A 14,091-nucleotide genomic window follows, 5' to 3' on the forward strand; every position below is an offset into this window, starting at 1 on the left:
ACGACAGCAAAATATACATGGGTGAGCATTCTGGGAGTGTGGAAACCTGAATGTAGTGACTTACTAATTATTTGATGCTTTAAAAAAAAAGCTCAACAATGTGCAAATGTCTTTCTTACAGGAATGGAAGATTACTGCCCACCTGAAGTCTTGACAGAGCCTCGATTCCACGCCGTCCCAGCAAATGTCTGGTCTCTAGGAGTGTTGCTGTACGAGATAGTGAACGGATGTTCTCCTTTTCGTGATAGACTGGAAATCAAACGAGCCAAAGTTACATTTCAGAACCCAAAATTATCCAAAGGTGAGTGAATAATATTGATAACATTGATAAACACACACATAAAGCAAAGGCTATGTACAGAAACAGTTAAAGGTGAAGTATGTAAGATGTTTTATATATAGCTCAATGTATAGCAAGAGTTTGGGGCGAGAGCCGTGGGAAAAGAAATGCAGCTTTAGTTACAGAAGTGAAAGCCAAAATTCACTGCATTTATACCTTCAAAGATTAAACAGCTCATGAACACGTCAAAGTGAACAGAGCATTGTGATGCGGAAAGGCACATTTTCATAAAGACAAGCGCAACACAGCTGAAATTATTACTAATATGTTGGACCTGAAACATGCCTTCACATGAACCAGTAAGAGCTGCGTTTGTGATGTTTGAGTCGGGGAAGACGCGATGCACGGAAGAAGGGGCCTTTGCAAGAAAATATGTAATATATGTAAAAAAAATATATATTTTTGAAAATATGCTTTATTTTGTCATTTATTCCACTCGCTGCCACTAGTGTCGCAGAAACGACATACTTCACTTTTAAACTAACGATAAGGAACATTTTACAGTATATTAATCATGTTTTAGATGCTGTTTTCAAAAATGCCAGGTCACATGCTCATGACTAACCAGCTCTCTCCTTATTGTACAGAATGCAGGGATCTGATTAGCCAGTGTCTAGCCAGGGATCCGACTAAACGCCCGACGTTAGAGCACATGTTACAACATCAATGGATTAGAAATGGTCTACAGTAGATTGGAGAAGTTCAGGAGATTCACTCCATCAGTTTCAGGTGTGAGGAAGTGTAACAGGCAGAGGTAGGATTATTATATGTTGTCTTAAAGCAACACTATGTAACTTTTCAACCTTCATAATATATTTCCAAGATCCTTGTGATGGTACATCGACTTACAATAGGTTGAATGACACGTCTGCCATAGCCTGACAGGGTCTGTATCGCTTTTACTGGCACTATGTAACTTCGGGGTTCGGGTAGTAACCAGAGCACAAAAAGAACTACAAAATTCGACTGCTTTACGGCATACGTCACTTCCCCCACCACTTCGTCAAATTTGGACGTGAGAGGCCAACCAGCGTTTGTTTTCGGCTTTCGTGCGTATGTTTTTGTCATGGAGGCTGTTTACACCTGGCCACTTCATTCGTTTTCTCAGATCGGATAGCTATCCGATCGTGAAAAGTCCAGGTTTAAATGCCCTCCGAAACGCATTCGAGACGGATTTGAATCCGATCCCTCAAACCACTTCTGAGATCTGAGACGCATTCCAGACGAAACTGGACAAGTGTAAATGCATATGGTTGTTGAAACCACATATGTAAATTGTACTCCTCCCAAAAATGCTTAAAAAAAAAAAGGTGTGAGAGTGTGTTATAAGCTAAATGTTATATCCAGATATGACGACGCGCTGGAACACGCATCACCGCAGATGAGCAACTGCATCAAGCCAACGTGCAAACTATCGCAAATCAAAGTGAAAGTAAGTCGCAGACGCTTAACACACAATCTTCATCATTAAAAGTAAAGAAATGAAATGATCTTACCAGGGCTGTTACTGCTCTCTCTTATTGCGGTGACGTGAACTCCATTAAATCTGCATATAGCGCGAGAATTGAAGATCGAATTTAAATCCGTTTCGCAAAAATACATTTATGTGACCAGGTGTAAATGGAATCGTTTTGATAAATCAGATAGCTATGCCTCACGAATTAGTTTGCCAGCTGAACTCAGGTGTTGTGAGGTGTATTTATCACGTAGTCCTGAGGGATATCAGACAACGCCGTTTGATGTTGATTCCTGCGATTATCATGAGAACAGCTTTCAATATCTCACATAATTATCAGGACATAAATAAGCCTAACGTAGAGGTTGTAAATAGTGTAAACGAGCACAATTTGCAAACTATTATGATAAATTGCAATAATCATGTCAAATGACATCATAACGGCCAATGTTATGAAATAATGCGACGTACATTTAACTTAATTGATGTTATCTGGCATTTTGTAATGTTTACATTCCAATAAAAACAACACATTAAATTATACAGTAGGCCTAGACTATAGACTATTTACTTGTGATTTAACTGCAATCATGTAAAAACGTTATAATATATTTACAACAGTGCAAGTATTCCACAGCGACTCTAGGGGTCGCTGTTTGACAAAAACACAATTTCTACTTAATGTGGCTTTAAATTCTGGATTATTTGTAGTGAGATTTTCAAATGTGTGTTCATTGTAATGTTCTTGTTATAGTCAAGTCACCTTCATTTATATAGCGCTTGATACTATACAGATTGTTTTAAAGCGGCTTCACTGTAGTAAACAGGAGAATAACAGAATCAGTGAACCAAGCAGAATTCAATTCTGTTCTAGCTCTAAAAAATCATTCATGAGTGACTTGTTCATATCATCTTTGTATTGGATAGGAAATAACATACTTGCTGAGAGCTCTGAGCTCAAGACTGTGACAATCACGAGGCTGGATGCAAATGCAAGTAAAATGCTTTATTAAGTAAAGGAACAGATGCAGGATACTCCTCTGGCACAAACAAACGATTCGGTGGGCAATCGGGCGGAGGTGTTACCCCTTCTAAGGCAGACAAGACCTTCAATTCGATCTCCCATCTGAGTGTGGAGACAATTAGGGTCTCGGGTAAAATGCACTAAATGAACTGATTAGTGTCAAAAACATTGATTAATTCAAGAAAGAAACAAGTTGCTGAAATCAATCTGTAATGCTATAATAATCTGTTTGGAATATGTGATTGTGTATTGTCAACAATAAGCAGAAACATTCTGCATTTCCATTTTGTTGTGTGGATCATTCATTTCAACATTTATCCTCATTCTCATGTTTAAGAATCTGTTATCTGCTTGACAAATAATGTATGCTACTGCCCACTAACATGCTTTTAAAGCTATTGTTATTCAATGTGTGAAATTTTCCATCCTCAGACCGCTCCAGAACCAGGAGTGCTGCTTTCTCTAAGAGGACGGTGGAGGTTTCGAGACCCAGGTCTGATGACCGTGATCAGGATCCGCACCCGACCCAGACATAGAGCCAGGATCTTCCCGGATCTTTAACATCTCTGTCTTCTGAGTTTTCTGTGTCCACAGGTCAGGCTCACGGGACAAGGGCGAAGCAGAACCCAGATGATGGACGTCCGTCCACTTCATCTGAACACTCTCGCAGAGGTCAGAATAGGCTTTTAATAAAGAAGTAATGGCTTAGTTTCTATTTCTATTTTCAATGGCTGATTTGTCATTGAAAATAGAAAGTTGAACCAACTAAAGTAACGGTAACACTTTATTTTCAACTATTACTACAACTACTACAGATTAGCATTTCTGCCGTGTTTGCCGTGTCGGGATTATTTCACTGTCATAATGACTTGCTGTGGGGTTAATTATATTAACAGATCGTCCCAGAAGAAGCCTGGACTACATTTTTTCCGGTGAGTGAAATTCTAATATAATTTCATTTATTCATTTTATTTCGAATAATTTATTTATTATTTATAATTGCATTTAAAACTTTATTACACTCCAAGATCCAACAGACTGTGATTAGCTGTAGGCTGAAACCATGGACGTAACGTATAAAACGTCTGAAACGTTGTCATATAATGTTACGCCTGCATTTCATAATTTAGCGTAACATTTACTAACACTGACTATATTGGAAGTATTTTTTGACATGTTCTCAAAGATATGTGTAGGAAATTAGCCTGTAATTACTCAATAGACAGTACAACGAAACAAAATGAGGACTAGCTGTGATATCCGCCACAAATTCTTAAGCTAAAATACATTTATTAACGTTACAACCTTTTGGACACTGTAGTAATTTAAGTTCTATTAATTGACAGTAGTCTGTGAAGGAGGTAACTATCTATTTGTTTATGTAAAGTTTTCCTCTAGGTGATCCAGAACATCTCAGGCTGGACCAGTGGATGCTCAATGTGAAACGACAGAATTGGACTCCTAACAAGTATTCTCGTCTGTACAGTGAACATTTCGAGAGTCATCACTTCACTACTGACTCCAGGGTACAGACACCTCGTTTCATACCTTACAAAGATTCAAGCAACATATTGGTTGAAATTGGCGAAATATTGACCATCATACATTCATTTACATTACATTACTAAATATTTGATTAGGTCACTGTTAAGGTGAAATTAGTGACACACCAGTTAAATTTAGGGTTTTCACCGATGCAAAAATCAAGCAACATGACCAATTTTTGCTAACCTTTACATTTCAGTGCTTTTAGGGCTGCACGATATTGAAGAAAAATGCGATAACTCATTACATAATGTGATATTCTATATGCGATACGATAATGCTTAAAGTGTGTAAAACTAATTTCAATTATCTTTAAAATATATTTAAAATTATATAACCTACTTGCGTTTCACATTCTTTTTTTGACAAGAAAACATCCCTACAACTTCTGAAAGTGAACATCAGTGTTTTACTGTAGCATAAGAAGTGTTATTTTAACATCAGTGTAAACCACTGGGTTTAGAGTTTTAGGTTATCCTACATTAGGTTTATTTAACAACAGAAATGGAATAATCAAATGTAAAAATAAAACACTGCTTAGTTTTCACTGTATGAATTAGATATACACTGATTCTTGTTAAAGCTACAACATTATTTTTTAGAGTTATTTTCTCTTTGTCTTTTTTTCATGACCCCAGTTATTGCAAGCTGTGGTGGTATGCATATCGCGATATATACATTTGCGATATTTCGATAATTTCGATATATTGTGCAGCCTTACCTTTTATGCAAATACGATAAAATAAAAAAATTCTCTGTGAAATTCATGTTTGAAAAATGATTCTCCAAGCGAGACAGTGGGACACAGAATGATTCCGTTGTGACAGTTATTGCGAACAGTTACATATTCGTTTAATAGCAATAATAATTTTTAAATGTAATCTGTACATTCATACTAGTGTTAGACCGAATAATGAAACAAACGCATACATCTCTGTTATGAATAACAGCCATTTACAGCCAATATGACCAATAATGTCATATTTTGTATGCTTCCTGTCATTTTTATTAGGGAAGGACATGTCTGAAGGACACTGCTGTGCCAACCATTTTCTCTTTCTCCAAGGGCAAAGAACAACAGCCAAAAATAACACGCTTGGTAAGTATTGATGAGGTGGTAAGTGGCATCTCTATGGCCTACAGAAACCATCTCCAGGCATCACTGCAGTTTGCCAAGCTACAGAAAGATGCTTTCAGCGGCTGCTAAAAACCAATGAGGGAAGGGCTCCACAGGGAAGAGGAACAACAGCAGCCATTGTCACTCAGGTTCTTTCTGATTGTTCTGAGAAGAATCTCTTCCCACAGCTGCACACTCACATGTTTGACATGTGTGTTGAAGCTAACCATGTCCATGTTCTGGTGAAGATGGCTTCTGCGTGGTACTGCAAAGTTAGATTAAATCATATAGCAAGACGGACGACAGATAAAATGAAAGAAGGCAAGGTAGTCCACAAAAAACGTTCAAAATTAATCAATTTTTATGGAGATTAAGGGAAAGGTGGTTGGTCGTATGTGTGTGTGTGTGTGTGTGTGTGTGTGTGTGTGGTTGCTGTATAGCATGTTTTTCTATGTGTATGTCAGAATGTGGCTAATTAAAACTTACTTTGTAGTTATCAGACATAGAACATGGAAAATGGTACTGAGCCTATCTCTCTTTGGACAACATTGTAAATGTTACTTGGAGCCTGCATGAACTAAGTAATGTTCAATGGGTCTCATTCATGAAACACGAGCAGAACGAACTTTTGTGTAAATCGTGTGTAAAGTAGCCTGGAAATCCACACCTAAATCTAAAAGATTAATGGTCTGGTGTCGGTCAATGAAAATCGGCCAGCTCGAGGGGCGGCACCAAGCATGCATTTGAAAATCTCACAGCACGCAATTGGATAACACTACGACCAATCACAACAATAAACCCTATACGCTTAGCTACCAGCGGAGCTAACTGGTAGATTAGACTCTTCCGGTCGGCAAAACAGCAAAAACACCCTTCTTGCAAAGGAACGATTCAAGCGCCGTCTTCTGTTCCTCTTTTGGGAAAAAGCCAAGTCTAACTCGTTCATTGTAGCGGCCAAAGCCGTTTCAAACAACTGCTATTCATCCATAGCCATCTTGCAATGTTTACTGATGACCTCGACGTCACAGCGCTGTCGTCATCTCGCCTCTGGCCCGCCTATATCAGATAACCCGATGTGATTGGTGCAGCTCAGATCGAGGGGCATATTTAATGAGCTCCATTGCTCGACACCAGAGTAACTCACTGAGCAAATTCAGCTTGTGCTCTCGCGAGAACTCTGGTTTACCAGGGTATGTGTAAAGTGGTTCTGGCGTAAATTTTCGGATTCATTAAAGGAGAACCGGATCGGTGCTTGCAACGCGGAGCTGTTACAGTTAATGCCCAGAGCTCCCATTCAGCTAAAACGGCAGTTTTTCAACATGAACAGGGCCCTTACATGACAACAAGATGCGTTTAGCAACTTAGCCATTGTTTAAACTCACCTAAATAGTGTTTTAGACGGCTAGCTGTAGTCTCGCGCTGAAGTCCCGTGGGAACTCAGTAGTAGCCGGAACACGACGCTCCTCCCACCTGCACTATGTGCGCGATTTTTTTCCCCAAACCACTTCAGCGGAAATCCCGCCCTGCAGCTGATTTAATTGGTTTAGGTTACAGTGACGATTGACATGACCAATGAAAACCTTAGAATCAGCTGCAGGGCGGGATTTCCGCTGAAGTGGTTTGAAAAAAAAATAAAATCACGCGCACTTTTTCCGGCTACAACTGAGTTCCCACGGGACTTCAGCGCGAGACTACAGCTAGCCGTCTAAAACACTATTTAGGTGAGTTTAAACAATGGCTAAGTTGCTAAACGCATCTTGTTGTCATGTAAGGGCCCTGTTCATGTTGTACAGACATTTTAATTGCATTTTGTGTCTGTTAAGAGGCACAAAGACACTCTTTAGGTTTATGCCCCCATAACTGCCGTTTTAGCTGAATGGGAGCTCTGGGCATTAACTGTAACAGCTCCGCGTTGCAAGCACCGATCCGGTTCGTTTTTTTTTCTATAGACAGTACTCACAAAGGTAAAACGATCAAGATTAACTTAAAAATTCACCGAAGTTCTCCTTTAATGAATCCGAAAATTTACGCCAGAACCACTTTACACACACCCTGGTAAACCAGAGTTCTCGCGAGAGCACAAGCTGAATTTGCTCAGTGAGTTACTCTGGTGTCGAGCAATGGAGCTCATTAAATATGCCCCTCGATCTGAGCTGCACCAATCACATCGGGTTATCTGATATAGGCGGGCCAGAGGCGAGATGACGACAGCGCTGTGACGTCGAAGTCATCAGTAAACATTGCAAGATGGCTATGGATGAATAGCAGTTGTTTGAAACGGCTTTGGCCGCTACAATGAACGAATTAGACTTGGCTTTTTCCCAAAAGAGGAACAGAAGACGGCGCTTGAATCGTTCCTTTGCAAGAAGGGTGTTTTTGCTGTTTTGCCGACCGGAAGAGTCTAATCTACCAGTTAGCTCCGCTGGTAGCTAAGCGTATGGGGTTTATTGTTGTGATTGGTCGTAGTGTTATCCAATTGCGTGCTGTGAGATTTTCAAATGCATGCTTGGTGCCGCCCCTCGAGCTGGCCGATTTTCATTGACCGACACCAGACCATTAATCTCCTTTAAATTAATGAATTTAAACATTTATTTTCCAAATATTAGTTGGTACGAAAGAAATCTCCACCTGCTCCCAGCCACGCGTAAATAGTGCGTTTAACATCCGAACGTTTTGCTCATTAATAAGGCTGCATTTTAATTCACCTTAATCGGGTATATATTTACACGGCATTTTGAAAAAAATATTAGTAATTACATACGGTTTTTCTTTTTACTTTTATTATGAGAGCCAGTAGCCGCATCTGCAAACGGAACACAAGTCCACAAGTCTCAAGTGTTGCAGTCAAGCTTCATGTCGAACCATTTTTTCACTTCTGGGACTGTTCGATTAACAGATGAAACTCCATTAACTGCATCTATGCTGCCAAGCTTCCTTTTTTTAGGACCTGATACGCCAGTATGTACGCTTGAAAATAAAATGTGGCGCTTTGAATGAACTTCTGATAAGAAAACTTAAATTTCTGCATCTGAGAAATTTCTCTTTTTCATTCGCTTTTGAGAAGACATGTTGAAATCCTTCGTTTGGTGTCATAATATGATGCCCATATATACAGTAGTTGTCAGTCGGATTTAATGGGCGGGATTTATGGTAATTGAGAATGAGCGTGCACGCGCGTCCCATTTACGACTGATTGGAATTCATTAACACACACACATTTCACTATCACATCTGACGTTTACGAAGTATTTGTGAATCAGGAGAAGAGTTTTCGGGAAGGTCTCTTTACGCGCAAATCACTCACATATTTACTCGTGTATATTTATGAATGTTTCATGAATGAGACCCAATGTCTGCTTTAAAAGAAGTACGTACATACATGTATTGTCTCAAATTGACCTCAAAGTCAATGTTAGCTTCAAAAAGTTAACATCCATGGTTAGTTTGGTTTTATATTATATAGCGTTATTGAAGTGTTACAGTAATACATTAATACAGTATTTTAAGTTATGTTATAAAAAAATTGCTTTAAATCTCATTTTTATTTATATTGATTCTCATGTGATTTTTTTTTTTCCTGATTGCTGTTTTCTATAACAGTTGGGCAAAATGTTAATATTTAAGGTTGTTCTTATCCCTCAGTTTTAACAAAATGATATATTGCTTTTCCAGTGTTGTACCAGTGGTATGTTTTCTATTTGTTCCATGTCTTGTACCTGTCGTTTTGTATTGTCTCGTATGTTTGTCCCGTGTTATATGTTCTCACTCATGGCCTGCACCTTGGCGTGGTGAGTGGGCTTTTAACCAAGACAGGCCATACTGAATGTATTGTACCAGTATTTTTTAACCTTGTCATCTTTCTCTCATGTAGGGTGTGTGACGTCCCTTGATTTTTGTGTGTCAGTAACAGATTTGTTGATTTTTAAAGTTGGTAGATATTTTTTCATTCAGAATTTGAGTTTTTTGTTTCTTAGCGTCTTGTATAAGGAGAAGCATGAGATCTAGAGAACATTTGTTTAAATGTTGTGTGTTGTTATGATTTTTTATGTGTTGTTATGATTTATGTGATGCAGCGGCAAAATTTTGAGCCCAAGTCAAATTTCTAATCAGAGTGATTCTCAAAATTTTCAAAAAATAATAAAATAATTATATATGCTGTTTATTTATGCTCTTTGTCCATTTTTAAAGACATTGTTCAATTTTTATTTTAGATTAAATCCTGCAATTTACAGGATTTGTTTGTTCTTTGTGCTCTTGCAAGATAGCCACACCAGCCAGTAAAGTTCCAGGGTTTCCATTGTGACAGCATGCAATTTACGTCATTTACGTGTTAACACGCCATTTATGCGTTAAACAAGTAATTTACGTGTTAACGCATAAATTACGCGTTAACACGTACATACGTGTTTACTAAGGGTGTCACGATTCTCCAAATCCTCGATTCGATTACATTTTCGATTCTAAAGTCAAGGTTCGATTCGATTCTCGATTAAATTTTTTTTTTTTTTTTTTGAAAGCACAAGCTATGCCATTTTTAGACTTTTATGCAATATAATAATATCTGACCTTTGTTCGCAATGTACCACACACTACATTGTCAAATTTAAAACGTTTATTAACAACATAATGTAACAATAACTTATATCTTCAGTCAATTGGAAACTTAAACAATATAACCTATTACCTATTATAGTCCTGGGGCTCCCTGGACTCCTCAGAGCAGTCACAGGCGAATAGCACGGCGTTTTAAATTGGGTTCCCACAGTGTTTGCAACGCAGTACGAGAGAACGCTCTCGTAAGGGAACGTACTTGGTTACTTGTGTAACCTCGGTTCCGTTAGAGATAAGGGAACGAGTTCTGCGTTGCCTTGCCGTGCTATTTCGCTCATATCAGGTACTTCGCTTCAGTCGATTTAAACCTAAAGTCCTTTGGCGAGTTTTCTCTGAATTTATACACATCAGCCGCGTCCAAATTGGCGCGCTCGAGGTTGGCAGGGCGCCAAGCGCTCCTACTCGCCATAGGTTCGTGCAGTAGCCGCAGCACAGCCAATCAGCTCGCTCAGACGAGCTATGATGCTCTCCCTGTGCAGCTGCAATGCGTTTTAAAATAAAGGCTTCAATATTCTCGAGAAAAGGAGTTTTACCTATTACAGGCAAGCCGAGCTGACGTGACATATGGGGCGTGGCAGCATCGACGATTCCATTTTTTGGAACCCTTAGTGTTTACCTGACAGTTTCACACGTTTTGGCCCCTCTGGCCTTCCATACAGACCGAACTTCCCGACCTAAACATTTTGTGGGCGGGGCTAAGTTCGGCTGGCATCCAGGCTACACTTTCGTTCCAACAGAGGATAAATTGTGTCGTTATCTAAGAGTGTTGAGTGACGTAATATCCCAAGTGGACGCGTGGAAGAGACGTGAGACTGAATGCTCTGAAAAGCCCTCGCGATGCTCATACTGAGAGAGAGATAAGACGATAGAGCAGCACGATTCATCTTTAAAAGACTATGATCTCCATTTAAACACCCATGCGATCTTGCTATTCGTCTGTCTATTAAACTTTGACAAATTCATATCGCAACATTCAGGTCTGTTTTGGCGCTGACCCTGAGAGTTGAGTTGAAAGTTTTATTTGCCATTTGTACTTATACCGCAATACAGGTACATAGGAATTTTTGTAGCAAAGCTCTTTGAGTCAGCATTAAGATACAATACATAAAAGGAAAATACATCAGAAAGAGTCAACATAAAAGACCACCTAACAAACTACACACAATAAATAAACTACACACAATAAATAGACTACTGTCATGACCCGCTTTGCCGTGCTGCTGGGCAGCTTGTGGTTTGTCTGTGTTTTATGGTTGCCGTCTGTCTGTCTGTTTGAGTCCTACAGGTGGAGCTGTAGGCTGGTCGTGAAGGTTAATGGATGACCTGTTAAAAGAAGCCTTCCGGGTGCTCGCGGGTCTCTCTTTCCTCTTTGGGCCGTCGGTCCGTGCGGCTGGTGGCTGCCTCGCTTGTCACACTTACCTCCTCTCACCACCCGTTCCATTCTACTGATGAACATTACACTTTTGGTTAACCATTACACTTACTGATACACTTCTATTTTCTTTTAAATAAACACTCTTTGTTAAATGTAGCAAGCGGTGTGGTCTCCCTTCTTATGTTGCGATCACTGTATGAGCCAAGTGGTCGTAACACTACACACAGTGAATAAACTACACACTATGAGTAGACTCTTTAGAAACAATTAACAAAGAGCAGCACAAAACCTGTCAAGCATACTCACATACTAAGATTTTTGCTTAAAATTAAACTTTAAATAACATTATTGCACATTTGATTTAATTTAGTTAAAAAGGAAGACCTTCCCAAGAGAATACATATTATTGTCAGTGTTAAAAGCTTACTATAATAAAGAGAAATGTCTATTTAACAGAGACTGACACATGTTTCCCCTGTTATGTCCTTCGCCATCAGTCTAACCGTCGCAGGGAAAAAGCTGTTATAAAACCGCACCCTGTGTGATATAATACTGTCCGGTCTGCCATATCTCAAGTTATATACTGAGTGTTTAGGCTTGAACATTAAATGTCCAGGGTGGTTTGTATCCCTGAGAATGTTCTTAGCTCTCTTTCTGCAGCGTTGTGTATATAGAGCATCCATAAATGGAAGATCCGATCCGATGATTCTCTGTGCTGTCTTTATCACCCTTTGGAGAGCTCTCCTTTCTGCCTGGGTAGTGCTTCCAAACCACACAGTTATCCCATTTGTTAAAATGCTTTCCACAAGTCCTCTATAGGCCTGGATAAGTGGTTTGCGGCTGAGTCCTGCCTTTCTTAGCAGCCTGATAAAATAGAGCCGCCGTTGGGCCTTCTTCACTGTGACAGCAGTGTTTATGGTCCAATTCAGATTTGATGCCACGTGCAGGCCTAGGAACTTGTGACTCTCAGCTTTTTCCACTTCCGTCCCTTTGATGATCAGTGGCTGTAAATAAGGTTTCTTCTTTCTAAAATCCATGATTAATTCTTTTGTTTTATCTAAGTTAAGAATGAGGTCATTATCATCCCCATAAGCCAGAATTTTGTCAACCAGCAGCCTGTAACCAGTCTCATCCCCCCCTTTAATCAAGCCCAGAACAGTTGTGTCATCAGCATATTTGATAATCGCAGTGTTGTTCTGGTTAGTAACACAATCATGTGTGTAAAGAGTAAAGAGTTTTGGACTGAGACAGCATCCCTGAGGTGTTCCTGTGCTTAAAGTGAGCTCAGTTGAGATGTTACCTCCCATCCTCACTTTTTGTGGTCTGTCACTCAGAAAATCCAAAACCCAGTTACAGGTGGTGGATGGGACCCCGAGGTCAGCCAGCTTCTCAATTAGCTTTCCAGGTCGGATCGTATTGAAAGCAGAACTATAATCCAGGAAAAGCATTCTAACGTATGTTCCAGTTCTGTCTAGATGTTGAAGAGTAAAGTGCAAAGTCATGGCCACTGCATCATCCACTGATCTATTAGGGCGATATGCAAACTGTAAGGGGTCAACAGTGTCAGGAACCACAGAATTAATATGTCTGAGCACAAGTTTCTCTAGGCACTTCATAGGGACTGAGGTCAAAGCGACTGGCCTGAAGTCATTCAAGGTAGAAGTGTTTGCTTTTTTGGGGACAGGTATGATAATGGATGACTTAAATAAGCGTGGAACTACTCCATGTGTAAGAGACAGATTAAAAATGTCTGTGTACACACCTGCCAGTTGTTCCCCGCAGACCTTCAAAACTTTCGGCGATACACCATCAGGTCCCACTGCCTTACGGGGGTTTAACTGCCCAAAAACCTTTCGGACCTGTTCTTGTGTGACATGGAGCGCACATTCCTCAGTATTCAAACCGAGTTTTGATGGAGTGTCCCCATTCAGTCGGTCAAACCTAGCATAAAAATTGTTAAGGCAGTCTGGTAAGGTGGCATCTTTAATCTCCATCCTGTTTGTGCTTCTCTTATTATAATTAGTAACAGACTGAATTCCCTGCCACATACTGCGTGTGTCGTTTTGCATGTAATGGCTTTCAAGTTTTTGGGAATATGCCTTCTTTGCTACTTTAATGGACTTCCTCAAATCGTATCGGGCTTTCTTATATTCTTCCCCATTCCCTGCTTTAAATGCTACCTGTCTTTGCTTAATCTTTAAACGTATATCACCATTAAACCAGCGTTTTTGATTTGGAAAAATACGTACAGTTCTAGAAGGAACACAGATAGATGTACACCAGTTAATATAGTAACTGACAGTCTCTGTGTAGTCATGAATGTCCTCTGAAGCATCTTTGAAGACATTCATGTCTGTAGCCTCTAAGCAGCCCTGCAAGTTCATCAGTGCACTTTCCGTCCAGATATTAACAACTTTCTTTGTAACTGGATCGGATAGTCTTCTTATATAAGTTGGTTTTAAGAGAATTGCTAAATGATCAGCTTTTCCAAAATGCGGTTCGGGCTCCGCTGTATAAGCATTTTTAATATTACTATAACACTGGTCCAGAATATTTTTTCCTCTAGTGGGAAAGGTTACAAACTGATACAGTTTCGGAATACTCTTCCGCAGATTGCAGTGGT

The 14,091-nt window shown here is 39.6% G+C and overlaps 1 protein-coding gene and 2 long non-coding RNA genes across 4 annotated transcripts in view; 2 read left to right on the plus strand and 1 right to left on the minus strand.

The window, feature by feature from the left end:
* LOC309479463 (uncharacterized protein) overlaps window positions 1-14,091 on the minus strand; it is a 323,172-nt gene that overhangs the window by 75,264 nt on the left and 233,817 nt on the right. The gene's annotated exons all lie outside the window — the stretch shown is intronic.
* LOC309479524 overlaps window positions 1-14,091 on the plus strand; it is a 51,399-nt gene that overhangs the window by 27,144 nt on the left and 10,164 nt on the right. The gene's annotated exons all lie outside the window — the stretch shown is intronic.
* Window positions 971-8,835, plus strand: LOC309479516. 2 transcript variants are annotated; one of them, XR_014199254.1, is made up of 4 exons: window positions 971-1,094; window positions 2,724-3,752; window positions 4,208-4,346; window positions 5,378-8,835. It is a non-coding gene; the product is annotated as an uncharacterized lncRNA (long non-coding RNA). The 2 variants fall into 2 exon arrangements; XR_014199255.1 differs by having other exon boundaries at window positions 2,724-3,492; window positions 4,219-4,346.

Source organism: Leuciscus leuciscus, assembly GCF_965113295.1.
Source record: "Leuciscus leuciscus genome assembly, chromosome: 17".
In the NCBI taxonomy this organism is placed as follows: domain Eukaryota; kingdom Metazoa; phylum Chordata; class Actinopteri; order Cypriniformes; family Leuciscidae; genus Leuciscus; species Leuciscus leuciscus.